This window comes from Fragaria vesca, linkage group LG7 (genome assembly GCF_000184155.1).
Source record: "Fragaria vesca subsp. vesca linkage group LG7, FraVesHawaii_1.0, whole genome shotgun sequence".
In the NCBI taxonomy this organism is placed as follows: domain Eukaryota; kingdom Viridiplantae; phylum Streptophyta; class Magnoliopsida; order Rosales; family Rosaceae; genus Fragaria; species Fragaria vesca.
This window is the reverse complement of record NC_020497.1, coordinates 18,800,054-18,820,272: the sequence shown is the minus strand read 5'-3', so window position 1 is coordinate 18,820,272 and position 20,219 is coordinate 18,800,054.

Below are 20,219 nucleotides of genomic sequence, written 5' to 3'. Positions count from 1 at the left end.
TAAAACATGAATGATTCAAAACAGGGAGCAAAGAGGTTTCAAACCCTCTTACTCAGTCCATTAGTGGACCTTGACACAGCCGATAGGGACTGGTCTTTGAATCACACAGGGACCAGCTATACATAGGATAACGTATCATGAAATCCCAGCTGGAGCCTTGAGCATCAAACCATTTGGTCACGGGTTGACATAACAAAAGATCTCAACCCTTTGACTGGTTTGAGCGCTAAGGCACTTCCCACAAACTCAGTTGTCCATTTGAATTTGAAAGACTTATTAAACTAATATAACAGACTTTGAAACTCAGGACAGCAGAAGACTCAGTACTAGGATAGCAAGCGAAGCTGCTAACCTCTGTGAAAAACAGTGATATGCAGATGCATGTTTTACCTGAAACCATAAGGGATATTAGCGCCACTTGTTCTTGATCAGATAACATTATCTCAAAGTGTTTTGCAGGATAAAATGATTGCCAACTGTCCTTATACCTTCAATAATAATATTGTTCCTAATGTTTGATCCTGGCTACGCAATGCTTGACACTAAAGGACAATAACCACCTAAATCACCATACTTCTAAGTAAATTTGATAAGAACGTAACATAAAATTAGGTTTTTGAAATCACTATTATGAAGATTAGAGATTGACTATATCCAACATACAGCTAGCTACGTGGCAGTCTAACGTAGTCCTTCATTCCATTCAAATTTTAATATGTGGATATTCATGATGAAAAACTATTTTAACGATTTTGTCAAAAACCATTTTGGGTTTCTTGTTGATTTTTTAAATACTAAACCCTAAAACATATACCCTATACCCTAACCCTTAAATCTTATACCCTAAACCCTAGACCAAGCTCATAAAGACCCATAACGGTCATTTCACAAAATATAAAAAACCTTAATTATATTTTAGTTGTAATCAATCTACGTGTCAAAATTTAATTAACAAAAGAGAACCACGTCAGACTGTTACATGGTCATTCGGGAGCATTTAAAATTTTCTGTAGCACTGAGTACCACATATGATGTGTGACGTGGTAGCTACATACCGATCTTGTTTGAATCAATTACAACATGCCTAACGCCTTTAATTAGTAATTAGGTCAAATACCTCAAATTCTTGTTTAGCCAAATTAAAGGATGAATTTAAAAGTTAAAAAACAACATGCCCCGACCATTGTATCATCTATTATTAGGTCTCAATAATGATGTACATGGTCGACCTCCATAGTCACTATAGAAGAAACTGGTTTCTGTTTGAGCCCAGTGGGTATTTTTGGTCCAAGACTCGGGGTAGGTTTTGGATAACATTTGGGTCAGTACCTGTGGCCCTTTTTTAATGCGAAGCCCACGAAGGGTGGCGAAGTCTGGCAACACGCGAGTTGGAGTTTTGCAAAGATTCTGATACCTTGCGGGATTCGATGTCCTCGCGGGATCCTTTGTTCTAGTTCGTGTAGGTTTCTACAGTGCATGGCGAGGTAGAGTTGGAAATGGACTGTACCCGCGGGATAGGATCGCTTAGTGCTCGAGTTCGCGTACGACGCTACAGTGATATGATGCGGGGCGGTGAGCAAGACCTAGGCGAAGTCTGTTTTGGACACGTGTTGCATGGATCGCGCGGCTCGCGAGCTAGTTGTTTCCTGGTGGAATTCTAATTGCTGAGTCCGAATGGATTTGTGATTAGGTCTCTGCAAATTGCTTACGGATCGCTATATAAGAGAGTTTGAGGATCTGGTAGACACACACAATCAATCATACAAAACAACTGCAATTCTTCGAGCATCCTCGAAACCCTAAGTTCTAAGTGCACCTCGCCTTAGATCTCAGAGCCCGTCTGGACTCGCCTCTCTTTCCCAATTGTTGCTCTGCTCGCTTCAAACAATGAGTATCGATTCACAGGTGACTAGATAGTTTGCTCGTAATTCCTCGCCCGCGAGGTGACACCGGAGCTCTACTTCGCCTGATTAGAAGTCAAGAACGCGCACCGTTCTCGTTCCGCGTCCGCGCGGTGGCACGCCCTGCAAACCCTAATTTACTTTTTGGTAGCACAAGTTACCTCTCTACCCCTGCAGAGGATCGTGGCCAAAACATTGGCACGCCCAGTGGGACCGGGAGTGTAATATTCTCGTCATCATTGGGAAATCAGGCGGATCCCCATACGGGAGACCCTTGATTTCTTGTTTGAAACATAAATCTCCGCAATACAAGCCCCATAACAGCGCGGCTTGCCGATCTCTCACCCAAGAAGAGGTTTTCGCTCGGTTTGGCAACCCCGACCATAGCAAAACCACAATGACAGGTTCAGGACCTACTCTGCCCGCGGATGAAGTCCGCCAGATGTTTGGAGAACTGAAGAACGAGCTCAAGAATGAGCTCGGCTTGAAAGTCAACACCACCCAGCAAAACATTGACTCGCTCAGCTCGAAAGTCGACACCACCCAGCAAAGCGTCCAAGACCTCTCTGAACAGGTCACTAAGGATAGGACTATCTGGCTCGCTAACCAAGAGAACCATGCTAGGCTCAGCGAGGAGTTTAACTTCGTTGCTGGTCAAGTCAGGGAAGATAAAGACTTGGTGACAGGTTCCCTTCAAAGGATCCAGAAAGATTTGGATCAGACCAAGGCGGCTTTCACAAAAACCCTGGATGTGTAAACCCGTCGCTTGGACGAACACGACACCAACAACAGCAGGACGCTTCTTTCTTTGGAAGCTGCTGTTACAAAAACCCTGCTGTTACAACAACAGCAAGACGCTTCTTTCTTTGGAAGTAAGAATAGCATGGAAAAGCTTGAGGACTACAAGGAGCAACATGATAACTTGAGCTTAAGGGTCTTGCAAGTGGAAGACTGGATGCGGTCTCAGGCGCCAAAGAATCATGCTATTAGTTCAAATGCAACTGAAGGCTCAAGGTATATTCCACCTAATGAACGCCCTAGAGGAAATCCAAGGGTCGGGGCCCAAAAGACTCCCCAATTCACATTGGGGGCCAGTTCGTCAAAGACGCCACCCCGTCTACCCTCGCCGGGCGGCCCTGGAGTCACACTCAGGAGCACTGGTGTCTTCCCATCTTAAGGGATCGGGACACCAGATGACCCGGTTATAGCTTATTCCAGTTCGACCCCTAAGACCATCGCGCAGGCCCCTAGCCTCTCTGCATGGCACGGCCACGATCAAGGGGCAAAAGCCACACCGGTAACGGCAGCCGATTAGCGCTAGCTCATCTCGAGCATAGTCAAGGAGCAAACCGGAAAAGGTGATGCTAGCTTGCATTATCGTGACCCCTATCCTGATAGCGTGGCACAATATCCTTTCCCCCATGGGTTTAAGAATATTGTCTTCACCACTTTCTCTGGGGAAACAAGGGAAGATGCAGCAACACACATGGCCCGTTTTAAGGTCCAATGCGGCCAATACGGGAATGATGATATGCTCAAACTCAAACTCTTCGGGACTTCTCTGTCCGGGGCTGCTTTCACCTGGTACTCCAGATTGAAGCCTGGGTCAATAGTAGATTGGCCCACTATGGAAAGACTCTTCCGAGAAACGTACGGCACGATTGAGCCTGAAGTCGGCCTCGACTCCCTCACACAGATGAGCCAGCAGAGCATGGAGTCCGGAGTTTCTTTCCTCCAACGCTTCAAGATCCAGCAAGCCAAGTGTGATTACCTGCTACCTGAGCAGGAAGCCATTAAGTTGGCTATTAGAGGTCTGGAGCACCGCCAGCGGTTGAAGCACCATGGAGAGCGCTTTGATTCCATGGGTGACCTAATTAACAAAGTCGGCAGTTACGAGCTAATCCTGAACGAGTTGGACGACAAAACAAATGCTTCCAAAGGAACTTACATACCAGGGAAAAACCGGATAGTGGGGGCACTAAACATACAGACCCCTACTCATGATCCATATTATCAAAGACCTGAGGGAGTTCATACGGATCAGGACCTGGATGACATTGGCGCAGTAGAATTGACTGGCAAGCCATTAGCTCATAAGTTGAAGAACCTGAAGATGACACGTGAGCCAATCACCATCCAGTCCTTTGCATGGACCAAGCCAGAATACGAGTCGTACACCTATGATGCTAACAACGCCCATCTGGTCTTTAATGACCTGATAGAGGCAAGATATGTGCTCCTGGATCATAAGATCCCGCCCAAGGAGGAGTTGAAGGACAAGAAGTACTGCGCCTTCCACAATGTTTACAATCATGACACCAAAGATTGTGTCAAGCTTCGAGACTAGCTGCAGACATGGCTGAACTCAGGCGAGCTAAAGATGAAAACACCGGGTAGTACGGCCTCATTGGTTGATATAGACCCTTTCCCGCCTGTAGTTGGCATGGTTGAGGTAAACTGGGCCAATCAGACCAAGGACGACGATCGACGCCGGGCACCTAAAAGGGGCCGCGAGGAAGGTGACGACAGTACCCGCCGGCCACGTCGCCAATACACCTACAACGAAGATCTTGCACATGAGGTTTTAGACGATCTCATCGACGATGGGCTCGTCACAGTGGCTAATCTTTGCCTTACATAGAATATAAGGAGGGGCGCATTCACTGCAAGTTTCATAACAGCTGGGGGCACAGAACCAGCGAATGCCGGCAGCTTAGAGACCAGGTTCAAGACTGGCTCGACCTCGGGTATATTCGCTTTGAGAATAAGGGCGACTTCATGATCGCAACGGCTGACTTCGCTTGGCCTCGAGTCGGTCAGCGAAGAATCACATTAGATTTGTCGCCAAATGCAGGTTTACCTGAACCACCGGGCCGAAATCGCAAACGGCCGGCGAATAACTATACTGTCCTGAATAACCAGCAGGGGAAAGCAGACGACCCAGCTCGACAGTTGATCGCTAAGCTCGAACCAGACCGCCCCTCCCGCAAAGATAAGGGCAAAGCAGTCATGAGGGACGATGGACCGTTCCCCGTTGAAGATCCCCAGCCTATGAGTCCCAGGACTCGAGAAGCGCTGGAAAGGAGGATTGAACGTCTCGAGACGTTCGTCTATACACATTGGGCAGAGGCGGTACCTTCATCCCCTGCCACAAGTGAGATGGACATGTCAGACTCCAGCGGTGAGCGTCACAACAACGAGGCCTCGAGCCCTCGTAAAGGCGTCCTAACCGACCCCTATATTCCCCCGACGTCCAAATCCGCAATCAAGGATGGAGTCTGGTACACACAGCAAGGGGGCAAGGCAGTCACCATCAGCAGGTCTAAGAAGCGAAAGCTCCAAAAGCGATACGGTAGTATCCTACGTGCCTTACGGGCTGTCGAAGAGGGTGCTGTACGCCCCTCACAGCTCGCACAGACGCCTGAACGGATGTGGAGGGAAACAGAGGGTTTGCGCGCATTCCTTCAAATGCCACCTGTCACACCCCCAAGGATTTGCGAGCAGTTCAGCGACGAGCCTGCACCCAAAGTAAACGTCTTTTGCCGACTCATGGTCCCACCAAAGCAGGATCCACAGTCTTCCAGGCGCAGGCCATCACCAGAACCTGAAAGAAGAAGGGATCCACAGCCTTCCAGGCGCAGGTCATCACCAGAACCTGAAAGAAGAAGGGATCCACAGCCTGCTAGGCCCAAACCGTCACCAGAGCCTGAAAAGAGGAGAGATCAACAACCTTCCAGGCGCAGGCCGTCACCGGAGCCTGAGCGGAGAAGGGACTCGCCTACCGGTCCTAGGCGTAAACTGTTCACGACCCCGGATCCAGAGTCCAAACGCGAATCGTCTCAGCCCTCACAGCAATGGGAACGTCAAAATCCGGAAGCCAATATCAGAAGGGAGCCACCACCACCACACCAGCCTCGGACACGGTCCACCCCGGAGCCCGAGACTCGGATGGTTCCCCGAGTATCCGCCCTACAACGGTTGAAAAAGGAAGACAGCGATAAGGCTCCTTTGGCAACAGACAAACAACCCGCCAAGGACCACCAGCCTTCAACCAAGTCAGTATGGCGTCCGCGGCAACCCGAGGCTCAAGAGCCACCAATAGCCGCACAGGCGCCCTCCAGTCCTAACCTCGCCCAACAAATGGCCCAGTGTTTCCGCGAGAATTCAGAAGACGACGAGGCACATTCAGAACCTCGACTTAACCTAGAGGAAGACCGGGATGAAGAGCAGGCAGAATCATTCACCTGTAATATGGTAGAGGTCTCAGGATGGGGTGCTGATGAAGGGTTTAGCCGCGAAGCAGATGCTTTCGCGGTGCTCGAAGGGGAACACGGGATCATTGACACTCCCCTAGTCCCAGTCCTTGAACAATTCTCCTTTCAAGTCGGGATGGTGTTCTTCATTTCGGAAAGATACGCTCTTCCACCGAACACAACCTGCAGTGCGGCGGATATTCCCGTCAGCAGCGAGGATGTCAATAGCATACCCCCGCCATGCAGCAGCGAAATGGGCCCAGTTCCGGTACAGGCCGACGACGCCCCACAGGTGGAAATTATGAGCAGCATCAAACATAAGCAAACTCTAACCTTCTCCACACCAACTTTGGACATGGCCACTCACATGCGGCCACTGTGTATCACGGCCGAAGTCGAAGGAAAGATGATCAACAAAGTCATGGTCGACACCGGTGACGCGGTCAATGTTGTCACAACCTGTACCATGGGACTCCTAGACATCCCGCGCTCGATGATCCAAACCACGTCCTTGACAGTCAAGAACTTCACCGGGCAAGTGTCCAGAACCCTAGGCTTGCTATTTCTACGGGTCAAGGTCGGGCCGGCATCACGGGTTTACACCTTTTTCGTCGCCGAATGCACTTCCTCCTACAGCATGATTCTTGGCCGAGATTGGATCCACAGAAGTTTCTGCGTGCCTTCCTCCATGCACCAAGAACTCATGATTTGGGACACCGAGAACCGTGAAGCAGTCATCATCAAAGCCGACCCGCGGCCATTCTCCATCTCCGCCAACTTCAATGATGCCCGATATTATACTACAGACTTGGGTCCGTTGGATGTTCAAGGCGTCGATAACAAGGGCCGCCCATATGGAATAACGGCCTCCAATCTAACTCGATGGGGACTTACCCAGGCAAAGGACGATTTGCAACGTCCTCACACCATCGCGAATCCCACACCCCGTTCTGATGAATAGTGCCTTCTCAGAGGAGGCACGCGAGGCTGGCAAGTCCTTGGATGTTCAAGGCGTCGATAACAAGAGCCGGCCATATGGAATAACGGCCTCCAATCTAACGCGATGGGGACTTACCCAGGCAAAGGACGATTTGCAACGTCCTCACACCATCGCGAATCCCACACCCCGTTCTGATGAATAGTGCCTTCTCAGAGGAGGCACGCGAGGCTGGGCAGAACGCGAAACCTACGACAAGGTCACGACTATGGAATATGTAGATGAAGTGGTGGATCATTCCGATACCAAGGAGGAAGTTATTCACTTAGCTCCCGCCGCCTTGGATGACACACCACCTCAAGTCAGCGACCCCATTTCACAAGTTGACGTAGGGACTGCAGAAAAACCCTTACTTATTTCTATTAGTGCTAAGTTGGCGAAAGAAGAAAAGGAAGCCCTTCTGGCCCTGTTACGCAAATACAGGGATTGCTTCGCCGACAAATACGAAGACATGCCCGGCTTGTCCCCGGACTTGGTCTGCCATCGGTTACCAACTTATCCCGACCGACGTCCAGTACGGCAGGACAACCGATTCATGCGAACTGAGACTCAGATCGTAGTCAAGGAGGAGATCGAAAGCATGCACCGATCGGGCATCATTCGCGTGGCAAAGTATAACGAGTGGCTGTCCAATGTTGTCCCTGTTCGCAAGAAAAATGGCAAGATGCGTGTCTGTGTTGATTACCGCGACCTAAACAATGCAACACCGAAGGATATATACCCCATGCCTGTGGCTGACCTACTCATTGATGCCGCCGCGGGGCACGAAGTGTTATCCTTTATGGATGGAACGGCTGGATACCATCAGATTCCCGTCGTTGAGGAAGATCGACACAAGACCGCTTTCCGCTGCCCTGGTTTTGCCGGCGCGTTCGAGTATGTTGTCATGCCTTTCGGACTTAAAAACGCGGGGGCAATGTACCAGCGCGCCATGAACCTCATTTTCATGACATCTTGGGAAAGTTGATCGAAGTATACATCGACGATGTGGTAGTCAAAACCAAAACACGGGCAACCCACGTTGAGGACCTGCGGCAGATGTTTACACGGATGCGCCGACATAACCTGAAGATGAACCCCGCCAAGTGTGTTTTATTCGCGGAGGCCGGTGATTTCCTTGGTTTCCTAGTGCATCAAAGAGGCATCGAAATCCCAAAAGACAAGGCACAGGCGGTAATCACCGTTTCGCCCCCCACCACCAAAAAGGAGCTCCAACAGCTGCTCGGGCGAATCAACTTTCTCTGCCGTTTCATATCAAATGCGGCAGGGAAGGTCCAGCCTTTTTCACCCCTCCTCAAGCTCCAGGGGGCAACCGAGTTCGTCTGGGAACCACAACATCAACAGGCCTTCGATCGGATCAAGGACTACCTGACGAACCCACCAGTCCTGATCCCTCCTCGCGACGGTACCCCGCTTAAACTTTATATCGCCGCTGCCGACTTGTCCATTGGCGGACTTCTGGCCCAAGACGATGTGAACGGGGTAGAACACGCTGTCTATTACCTTAGCAGGGTGTTAACTGAGTGCGAGACACGATACTCCCCTATGGAAAAGTTGTGTCTTGCCCTATATTTTGCAGGGTGCAAGCTGCGCCATTACATGCTTGCCTTTACCACGGTTGTGATCGCTCAATCCGACCTGGTCAAATACATGCTCTCCCGCCCTATCCTGCGGGGACGCATCGGCAAGTGGATCTTAGCCATGTCTGAATTCTCGTTGCAATATGTTCCGCAAAAGGCAGTAAAAGGACAGGCAATAGCAGACTTTCTCGCTCATCACCCACCTTCAGAGCTCACGGCGTTTCGCGAGTTGGAATTCGCTACCGTGACACTCGCTCTATGGACCCTGTACTTTGATGGTTCACGAACTGATACCGCGGCCGGAGCCGGGATAGCCATAGCCAATCCCGCTGGAGATCGTTTCTCCTACTCGTTCCAGCTCGATTTCAAATGCACCAACAACCAGGCTGAGTACGAGGCGCTGATCATCGGCCTAGAGATTTTGTTGGATTTAGGAGTCCGCGAGGTTCAGATCTTTGGCGATTCGTTGTTGGTCGTTAACCAGCTGGTGGAAAAGTTTAAGTGCTTAAGCTCGTCCATTGAGCCATACCTGCGCAAGGCATTTGAGGTGTTGGACCGATTCGACGACGTCTACATCGAGCACATCCCACGTGAGTTCAACTTCGCCGCCAACGAGCTCGCCAAAGTAGCGTCCGGTCTCAGCCTGCGCGACGGCGTGCGCGAACGTTTGCTCAAAGTCGAACGCCGCACGCTTCCCTCTTTCATCGCTAGGGGGCAATTTCAGGCCGACACCCCCGAAGTTGCGGTCTTGGACCCTATCGACGAGGATTGGCGGCTACCATTTATCGCCTACCTCCAGAACCCCAACGACGCCGCTCACTCCAGGCAAATACGTTTCCTCGCCTTAAATTTTGTTTTACGCAATGGCGAACTCCGGTGGCGTGGGGAAGACGGAAACGATTTCCGCTGCGTGTATGGGAACGATGCTAAACGTATCATGCGCGAAGTCCATTGTGGAGTTTGCGGTTCGCACCAGGCCGGGCCAAAAATGCGTTGGTTAATCCGTCGCCATGGGTACTACTGGCCAACCATTCTGAAAGACTATATTGCCTTCGCCAAAGGTTGCCAAGACTGCCAGGCTCACGGACCAGTGCAACATATTCCCAACATCCCGTTGCAGCCTATCATTAAACCTTGGCCGGGTCGCGGTTGGGCGATAGATTTCATTGGCATCATTCATCCCCATTCTTCTGAGCAGCATAAGTTCATTATCGTCGCCACCGATTTCTTTACCAAATGGGTCGAGGCCGAACCACTCAAGGTTGCCTCCGCCAACTCGGTGCGCAACTTTATTTTCCGCAATATCATCTCCCGCTTTGGTATCCCGGAGTGCATCGTTACGGACAGGGGGGCAGCTTTCATGGCTGATTCAGTTGTTAAGTACTTAAACGACTACGGAATCAAGCTTCTCCACTCTACGCCATATTATGCACAGTCCAACGGCCAGGCGGAAGCTAGTAATAAAGTCATCCTCGGCATCCTCCGCAAAATGTTGGAGTTGAACCCGCGTGTCTGGCATGAGGAACTCTACCACACCTTGTGGGCTTACCGCACTTCAAAGCGCGGCCCGACGGATACCACCCCGTACGCTCTCATGTACGGCCACGATGCCGTCCTTCCCCTTGAAATCAATATCGCTTCACTCCGCGTTCAGAAACAGCATCAACTACTTGGCGAGGATTACGTCCAGGCCATGTGGCAGGAACTTGAAGATCTTGACGAGCACCGCGTCACCGCTTTCAACAACCTCGTCCTCGAGAAACAACGCATCGCACGTTCGTATGATAAGGTCACGCGCGGACGGAGCTATGTTGAGGGCCAAAAAGTGTGGCGCGCGGTACTCCCACTTGGGGACAAAACCGACGGTCGGGGCAAGTGGTCCGCTCGATGGGAATGCCCCTTTATTATTCATCGTATACTCCCCAAGGGGGCATACCACCTGCGCGACTTGGACGGTACCATTCATCGCAATCCTATTAATGGCCGCTTCCTCAAGCGCCACATTGCCGGAGTTTGGGAACGCGAGGATCCTCCGCCTCCCCCAGACCCCGTCACCACAGTCAATAGTGCTACGCGCCATCGCGTTCTCGCTCCACCGCCTAACACTAGGGGGCAATCCGGGATAGAAGAGTGATAGAGTACGTTATAACATACCAGCCTAAAAAGGCCAGTGTAAGATTGGGGCCTATTCCAGAGGCCCTAAAAAAGTAAAAAAGGATAACTCTATTTTTCTTCATTGTCTGTAAACGTGCAAAGTCTAAACGCAAAGACAAGTACAAGATTGGGGCCTATTCCAGAGGCCCTAAAAAACAATAAATTTATTTGTTTTGGCCTTTTGACGTTGTTCAATATAAGTTTCGAACATTGGCTTTGCGGCCAAGGCAACTACATTGACAGAAAGGGTGAAATTAAGCTATGTTTACAAACGAAGGCATAGATCTACAGATATTGGAGGCCTCAACCCGCATATCTTGCAGGGTTGAAGAAGAGACTGCTGCCGCATCCTTCGTTTAAAGTTGGCAAACGTTCCTCTTCTTTAGACCAGCACGAGGCTTGACACCAGCCCGGACCTAAGACAAATTGTTGGGAAGCTAGAGGTCCACTGGACCAGGGTCCCTCATGCTACCGGTCACGCCTGGAAAGTGCTTGAAAGGCACTGACCAGAACCTGAAGCCCAAGCGGATGCGGAGGTACCCAACCATTAGTTCGTCCAAACAAAGGCTTGACCTGAGAGTAGATTTTCAGAATCACTCCCGGCCTGAGAGTAGATTTTCAGAATCAGAAAAAACGAAGAGTGAAAATGTGAGGCGGGGGCTTTACTTTAAGAAGGGACAAGAGGATGAACAGAAGGGTATAAGAGCCCATGGCAAGGGGGCAAAGACTTAACTGGTACTTCGCCCCGGCCAAGCGTTTCTTTTTATAGGCGAGAGGGGTGATTTTCCTTTCAACAGATGTCCTCCATGCAGCGATTTGCTCCGAGATATGAGCTTTGGAGATAAGGTCGGACGCGTTGTTCCATAATGACTACCCGCGTTCCAAGCGAGTAGTTGCATTGGAAACCCCCACTAAATCTTGGAAGAAGATTTTTCCCTGGGAAGGCAGTTCTTACACAAGAATTGACAAGAGCGGGAAAGATTTAATTTAATAATAATATTATAAAAGGTTCGTACAAAGGGGGCAAAGCGCTGGTCAGGCCTAAACCCGCCTAGAAGCCCTATACAAATCTATGAGAAGGCCTTCTAAGGCCAACTCTTCAACATCCGCCTGGGCTTGGGTTTCGTCGGCAGCAGCAATAGCCGAGTCCAAAGCTTCCTGGGTCTCTTCCGCGGCCTGCACGCGGGTTTCTGCTTCTTCAGCTCGGGCCAAGTTCTGGCGAGCCTGAGCAAGCTGAGCTTGCAGCTCCGCTATCTGAGCCTCCAGGACCTCCACCTGCCGAGCATAGACAGTGCATGGGTTCTCTAAAGACGCCTCAGGGATTTCAGCGTCTTCAAGCTCGGCTAAAAGGGCTGCCATCTTGAACTCGGCGAGCCTACAGCTCGACAGCGTCGGTAAGTTCCAACACATGGTCTAGAGCAGGGTTGCTGCCAGCGAGGTGCCGAATCAGAGCTTCATGGGCCTCGCGGGCGCGCCTCACCAAGTCGAATACGTTCATATGGGGACCTTGGCGCAGTAACTCGTGAAAGAAAGCCCGAGCCAGGCGAATGGGCTCTGGATCGGACGGCGGGGTAGTCCGGGCCCGAAGACGAGCGGTTCGGGTAGCCAAAGAAGAAGCCGCCTCGCCAGATGTTCTCGTTGGGGCCGGAGTGGTTGGTTTAACCTCTGCAACCGCCTCAATTTCTAGAACGGGCGGTGGAACCTCAAACCGAGTAGGGACTGTCGGTTCTTCGGTGGTCTGAGCCGCTAAGTCTGGTTGTAGAGGAGAAAGCTCAAGCACCGGTTGGAAGTCCTTTGGCGGAACCGCCGAAGGGGCAGCAAAGTCAGAAAGCCGGGTGGACTAGCCAAGATCTTCATCTTGAGCGGGAGCCGAGGTAAGCTCTAGAGGCGGGCCGGTTTCTCCTAGAGTGTCGGTTGGAGAAGGGGGTCGCACGGCGATTTCCTCGGTGACTATGGTTTGATCCCCGACGATTGGTTCCGGGGCTGGGACTTCAACTATCGATGTTGCTCCTTCATTGACAGCGAGGCGAGGTCGGATGCGGCGGCGAACCTGTCAAATACAAAGTTAACACATCGTTTGTTGGCTTTAATGTAGTTTGGTTCGAAGAAAGGTCGCTTACCAAAGCGTGTTCTTGCCGATATCGCTCATCCTCTAGCAGTTCTTCTTCGTCCTCAATAGGGCACTTCCGCAAGCTTTCGCCGCTTGTTGGCCGAGGAATGACGGGAGCAGTCTCACCGTCATGGTCCGCCGCGGGTTCCTCTTGAGCAGGTGTTTTTCCTTTGTCTCCGGCACCCTCAGGTCTTCTGATAGTTCTCCGGCGGGGGGCAGACTGTAAAGATAGACAGGAGAGTTAGGGAGAAGTATTTCGTTGAAGTGATAAAGGCGGTTTGAAATTTACACAGTTAGTGGCATACCTCGGGTGCTGGATCACGTTCTCGAATGACGATCCCCGTCGAGCGACGAGTAGCGAGAACTGGTGGGAGCGCAGGCCTAGCCCTGTCGCAGTCTTTGAACCGCCCTCTTCACGGTCGTGCTGGGCATCAAGAATGACGCGGTCTGACTCGCCCAGAGTGTCGTACAGAGGATAAAAGATGGCAGCGAAGACAGCATCATCTGGGAACCCCCAATGGTTGTCGGATAAGGATCGCCACCAAGAGAGGTAAGCGGGGTCAACACCCAGCGAAGGCTCAATCTCCAGCAAGTCAGGAGTGAGAGGGAAAATGTTCTGCAGCGGGGTGACCCGGTCGGACTCGCCAATCTTCCTCCAAGAAGTGTACTTGTTCACCGAATGGAAAAGTGGATAGGGGATCCCTTGAGAGAAGCCAAATTGTCTGGCGAAGTGGTTGGGGGCATACAGCTCGAAGCCTTGTTCATCTTCGGCGAGCTGAAGGTCGCAGCATGAGGATGCTCTCATGAAGACGGTCTTGGCGTCAGAGTCTGAGTCAGAGCGAGGGAAGAAGCCCGTTGATAGGACTTCAGGATGGCGCCGGCGAACCATCATGTCTATGGTGGGAGGCGGTTCGAGTTGGTTGTACAGGATGGAGAGGCTGGGGAAGGACAGGGGAGTCCGGTTCGCAGCATTCCTGCACACCGCGAAGCCGAGCAGTTGGTCCTCGGGCAAAAATTCCAGCGGGGCTCGCCGGAAGAGCGGGAAGTACAGCTGCGTCCATAAATCTAGGATCCACAGAGGGCCAGCAGAGAGATGGAAGGGTCTTAGGGACAGCATGTGCAGGGTCCGGTAGAGCGCGCCCAGCATGGGCTGCCCTAGCCCTACTTCGATCCCATTGTAGAGTGCCTCGGCCAGCTTTATCCATTTCCCTGTAGGCTTGTGAGCACTGCCACAAAATATGAATTTATCAAGCCAATACTCAATACTCAAGGAAAGCGATACCTCCTTCGTGTTGTTCTGCATGGCCGATGTAGAACTTCCTCCATACTCCATACGAGCCTTTCAGGGCGCGGCGGGCCTCCAGGTTGCAGGAATGCGTAAACTTGGTCGATGCAAAGTCGCCTGGCGCATATGGCTTCGCATGGATCGGCAGCCCGGTGATGGCGAGGATGTCCAGCAGAGAAATGCCCATTTCCCCGAAAGGAAAATCGAAAGTGTTGGTGGCACTGTTCCATAAGCAGGCCGCGACAGCGATGGGTGCTCGATCAGCGTGAGGAGGCAGTGAGAAGCTCAAGACAATGGCTTCGCTGATGCCAGTTGCTTCCCAGATCGCTTGATCGGTTTGGAGGCGAGCCGCATACCATGCCCGGTCCTCCGCGGTGACGCTGGGCCATTCCCCGACTCAGATATTTGTGTGAGAGCGGGCTTGGTGGAACCAGGAGGCAAAGTTTCCCGGCTCACGACGTTGGGCAAGGATTGGTCGACGCACAGAGGCGGTATAGTGGTTCAGATCAGCGGCGGACGGAGGTTGTGAAGGAGTCGGACCGAGCAGGGCTGCCCCTGTTTCAAGGAAATAAATGGGTGTTCCTTGAGGAGGGTTGTTGGCAAAACGACGAGCGAGGCCGGTTGACCAAGAGCTCGTCGCCGTGAGGTTAAGGTTTGGATCATTAGCAGTTGGTTTGGGAGCCATTGTTTCTGGTCGGAGTGAGTCCGGTGGCGAAGTTTGGTTGGTTGCAGAAGAGAGGGAGAAGACTGGTTGGAAAGCGATGGTGAGATGTGGGGACCCGCATCGAGGTTTATAAAGGAGACGGACCGTAACGTCTTTTCAATCGGTGGCCGTAATGAGGAGACGCGATGACGACCGAAACATCAGCACGTTTCAAATTTCAAACAGTCGCAATGATGAAGGGAGGCGACGATGCCGAAACGTCAGCACCTTTTGAATTACGAATTCTCGTAAACGGCTCATTTAGGCCTTTTCGCTTATCCATTGCGAAATGGATTAAGCTCAAGGCCTAGGGGACAATGTTTGAGCCCAGTGGGTATTTTTGGTCCAAGACTCGGGGTAGGTTTTGGATAACATTTGGGCCAGTACCTATGGCCCTTTTTTAATGCGAAGCCCATGAAGGGTGGCGAAGTCTGGCAACACGCGAGTTGGAGTTTTGCAAAGATTCTGATACCTTGCGGGATTCGATGTCCTCGCGGGATCCTTTGTTCTAGTTCGTGTAGGTTTCTACAGTGCATGGCGAGGTAGAGTTGGAAATGGACTGTACCCGTGGGATAGGATCGCTTAGTGCTCGAGTTCGCGTACGACACTACAGTGATATGATGCGGGGCGGTGAGCGAGACCTAGGCGAAGTCTGTTTTGGACACGTGTTGCATGGATCGCGCGGCTCGCGAGCTAGTCGTTTCCTGGTGGAATTCTAATTGCTGAGTCCGAATGGATTTGTGATTAGGTCTCTGCGAATTGCTTACGGATCGCTATATAAGAGAGTTCGAGGATCTGGTAGACACACACAATCAATCATACAAAACAACTGCAATTCTTCGAGCATCCTCGAAACCCTAAGTTCTAAGTGCACCTCGCCTTAGATCTCAGAGCCCGTCTGGACTCGCCTCTCTTTCCCAATTGTTGCTCTGCTCGCTTCAAACAGTGAGTATCGATTCACAGGTGACTAGATAGTTTGCTCGTAATTCCTCGCCCGCGAGGTGACACCGGAGCTCTACTTCGCCTGATTAGAAGTCAAGAACGCGCACCGTTCTCGTTCCGCGTCCGCGCGGTGGCACGCCCTGCAAACCCTAATTTACTTTTTGGTAGCACAAGTTACCTCTCTACCCCTGCAGAGGATCGTGGCCAAAACAGTTTCAACTTTTAAGTTGTGATAAGCTAGCTGGAAGGGGAAGTGCATGAAGTGATGAAGAAAGCAAAGCTAGACAGTTAAGTACGTAATGGATGATCTACTAATCCCATAATTGAAATTAAGGGACTCTTGCGGTTTCTCCGTAATTTAACATAACTAATAAGAGGAGAAGGAAACTGCTTACGCAAAGAGAGAGAAGCTAGTTATACCAGTCAAGTTTCATTACAAACCCTAAGCTAATTGATTTAAGGGAAAATTCCCACTAACCTTAATTTTGAGAAAAAATTTCCTACTAACAAAATCAGATTTTGTAATTCTCATCAACCCTAAGGCTCTTAAAGATATATTCCCACTAACAAAGTTTTTAGCATTTTATGTTTTTTTTTCTTACCAAATTACCCTTATCTCTATATCTTGTCTCTTTCTTCCACCCACTCTCTTTCATATATATATATATATATATATATATATATATATATATATATATATCTCACTCTCTCTCTCTCACATTTGCTTCACGTCGCCAGAATCAACATCATCCACCTCCATCTCAGCCCGAAGCCTTCAGATCTGTGAAGCTCAGCGTTGCCGCTGGAGCTCCGGCAAAGCCACAACGACTCCACCTCCCAATCACAACTGCATCAACACCTGATTTCCCACATCGAGTCCTCAATCAAGAAAACCGAGAACCTTTCCCCTGAGAAACTCATACCGAATACAGTTTCCGGCGATCTCCGACAAACATTGACTCAATTGAGCCACCACCTCTCAAGCTCGTCATCTGAAAATTCAGTTTCCTCCTCTAGAACGCTGCATCGATCTCTCCAACACTACCTCCCTCCCTTCCTCCGAAGCCGAAGATCATGCCAAGCTCCGCCACATCGCACTGACCTACTCTTCGTCGCCGGTGACGTATCCGACGTTCCTTCCCCAACGATCAAGTCCGCCTACATCTACCACAAGACATCACCGATAGATTGAGTTTTGTGTTCGATTGGGTTCGATTTCAAAGGGTATTTGATGAGGTTTTTGAGTCGTATTGGTCTACTTCGTCTTAGGTTGAGGGTTGTGGTTGTGGTGTAAAGGTTATGATGGCGAGATGAATTGCTTGATGTGCTCTCATCTGCAGAATGAGGACTCTTTACATTTATTTGCTAATTGTGATTAGGCAAAGCAAGTATAGGCTTCAGTTGTCATAAATATAGGTGCATCTAATGGCAATTCTTTTATTGAGTTCATGAATAAGTTGGTTAATACTTTAACCAAGGACCAGTTTGATCGAGTATGGATGATTATATGGTCTATTTGGAAAAACCGGAATTCACAGTTATGGGAGCTTAAACAAGCTAGACCGGCAGAAGCTGCTATGCTGTGTTTGGGTTGGCATAAGGAGTTTTTAAAGGCCATGGTGCCTGAATAGCCCAAAATTGGTAGTGTGAATTGTGAGGTGGGTAGCGGTGGTAGGAACCGTCATGGTGAAGGATTTGGCGATGGAGAAGGTTTGGTTGTTGTTGTGGGTGAGGGGTTGGCGGTGGAGAAAATGCAAGATCCTACTGCCCCCAGTAGACCTTCCTAGTAGACCTTCCTACTGCCCTAGTATACCCTCTTACTGTCCCCAGTAGATCCTCCTACTACCCCTAATAGACTTCCGGACAGACCCCATGCATATTGCCTCCAAAAGACCCCCTACTGCCCCTAATATACCCCCCGACAGACCCCCTATTGCCCTCAGTAGACCCTCTTACTACCCCCAGTAGACCCTCCTACTACCCCCAGTAGACCCCCGGACAGACCCCATGCATATTGCCTCTAAAAGACCCCTTACTGCCCCCAATATATCCCCCAACAAACCCCCTACTGCCCTCAGTAGACCCTCTTACTGCTCCCAGTAGACCCTTTTACTGCTCCTAGTAGACCCTCCTACTGCTCCCAGTAGACCCTCCTACTACCCCCAGTAAACCCCGGACAGACCTCATGCATATTGCCTATAAAAGACCCCTTACTGCCCCTAATATATCTTTCGACAGACCTTATACTGCCCCCAATAGACCCATACTGTCCCTAATAGATCCCCTAGCTTTCATTGGAGTCTGATCAACGACCCCCGGAGCCCGGTCAACGTCATTGGTCGTGAGAATCCAGTCATAGAAACTTTATTTTATGATAAACTCTTATAATGGTCTATTATAGTTTATTTAATTCATTAAGGGTATAATTGTCTTTCGGCTGTTTAAGTTGACTCTTGGAAATTTTAAAATCTGATTTTATTAGTGAGAATAAATTTTCTAAAATTAAGGCTAGTGAGCATTGTCTTTTGATTTAGGATTTAATCCCCCTGATTTGATTTTATAAATCTTTTCTTCGTAAATTAATCAAAACCAAAACAAAAAGGTATTATGTATATGTAACGACAAGGGCGGAGGGACACATGGACACAGTGTAACGAACACGTAACAGTTGTAAAAGATGATAAAACAATGAACATATCAAAATGTATTTTCATTTCTTGATTTATATGTATCATACATACAATATTAATCGTACAGAAGATAACACCCAATTTTTACCGAGACACTCTTAAATGGGCGAAAATGAAAGCCGAAGGGCTTGGATTGGTGATCTTTCGTTTCACTAATGGGTGGAAGGAATGTATTTGTATAGTTCTTGTCATTGTACAAGTGCTCCTCTTAACGAACGGTTCAAAGTTCATAGAAGTTCAATTCCTAGCTTAGCTAAAAATGCATATTTAGCCTTTTTGCTTTTTTAGCCAGTGGTGCATGCATGCCTCTTTTACATACCTGTATATATGCTTCACTGCTTCAGTGGGTTGAAATCTACACATAAGTTCCGGAAGATGCTCATCTTTTTGGAATCTAGACGACAGGATAATCGATCAACTAGGGTACGGGACGAAGAATCTTGCAGCTTTGATCGAGCAGGCTAGCTAGCTTGGTCAACTGGGAATAATGAATGGTGCAACACAACCTAACCTCAGTACTATAGTATCAGTGTTTTATGAATGCTTGATGCTTCAGTAACAGACCCATCCATTACTATTTGTCTATATCTTACCTGTCTGAATAGCACCGCCATTTATATTGAACTGAATTGAATCTTTTAAACTTTTCACCAACAAATTGCACCACAAGTTTGTGTCTTTTTGTCCCCGATTGCTCTTGCTTCATCACTCATGACAGCATAACCTTTGTCACTTTATTATGCCCATTTCATCATTTCATGTACTATCGACTTGATAAACAGCATTACCCATGACTCAGGTTAGAATCTGGCAAAACTAAAACGAAAGTGACACAAGACCGTCACCAGATCAACCGGCGAAAACTTAGAGTTCAACCAAGACAACCCCAAGCGATATAAATTTGAGCAATAACGACTACAAGGTATACATATGAACAATATAATGTCGGTCATATATGTCATTAGTCGTACCTTATCTTTGACGAGAAAGATCGATCAAATTAAAACGTTTCATTCATATGTATACACAACAAAGTTGACATGCAACTTGAAATACCCCAAGAAACAAACCAACGCTTTGACACTTTTGTCTGGCTCCGATCAACTTTGATCAAGTTGATGATGATGATTTGATGATGATTACCTTCCTTCTCTTTTCCTAATAATACTGCCGACCCTTGATTGTGTCATATCATATATTGGGAGAAAGGTTTTGACAAGAATGGCATTTTACACAATGAAATGTATGGCCAATGGAGTACTGGAATCTAACAATAATAATTCAGCATATGCCGTGTTGCATGGGCGCGAGGGTGAACAACAATAGCAACAAGAACAACAACAGCAACCTGACTTATAGGTAGCCCTGTCCAAACCAAAGCTTATCACTCACTCATTGTCACTCGTTCACTGTCACTCGTGTACATATATATATCAGGTTTTCTTGGTTAAAGAGATACTTATTTATTCTTACGGTGCGGATCTCCACTTTAGACTTACTTTTTAATTGAATTTTCACATCTCCACCGTCTAATATTTAGATACTAATATATAGATCATCTCTGTAAAATTTCAGCTAATTTGGTTATCATTAAGGCACTCAAA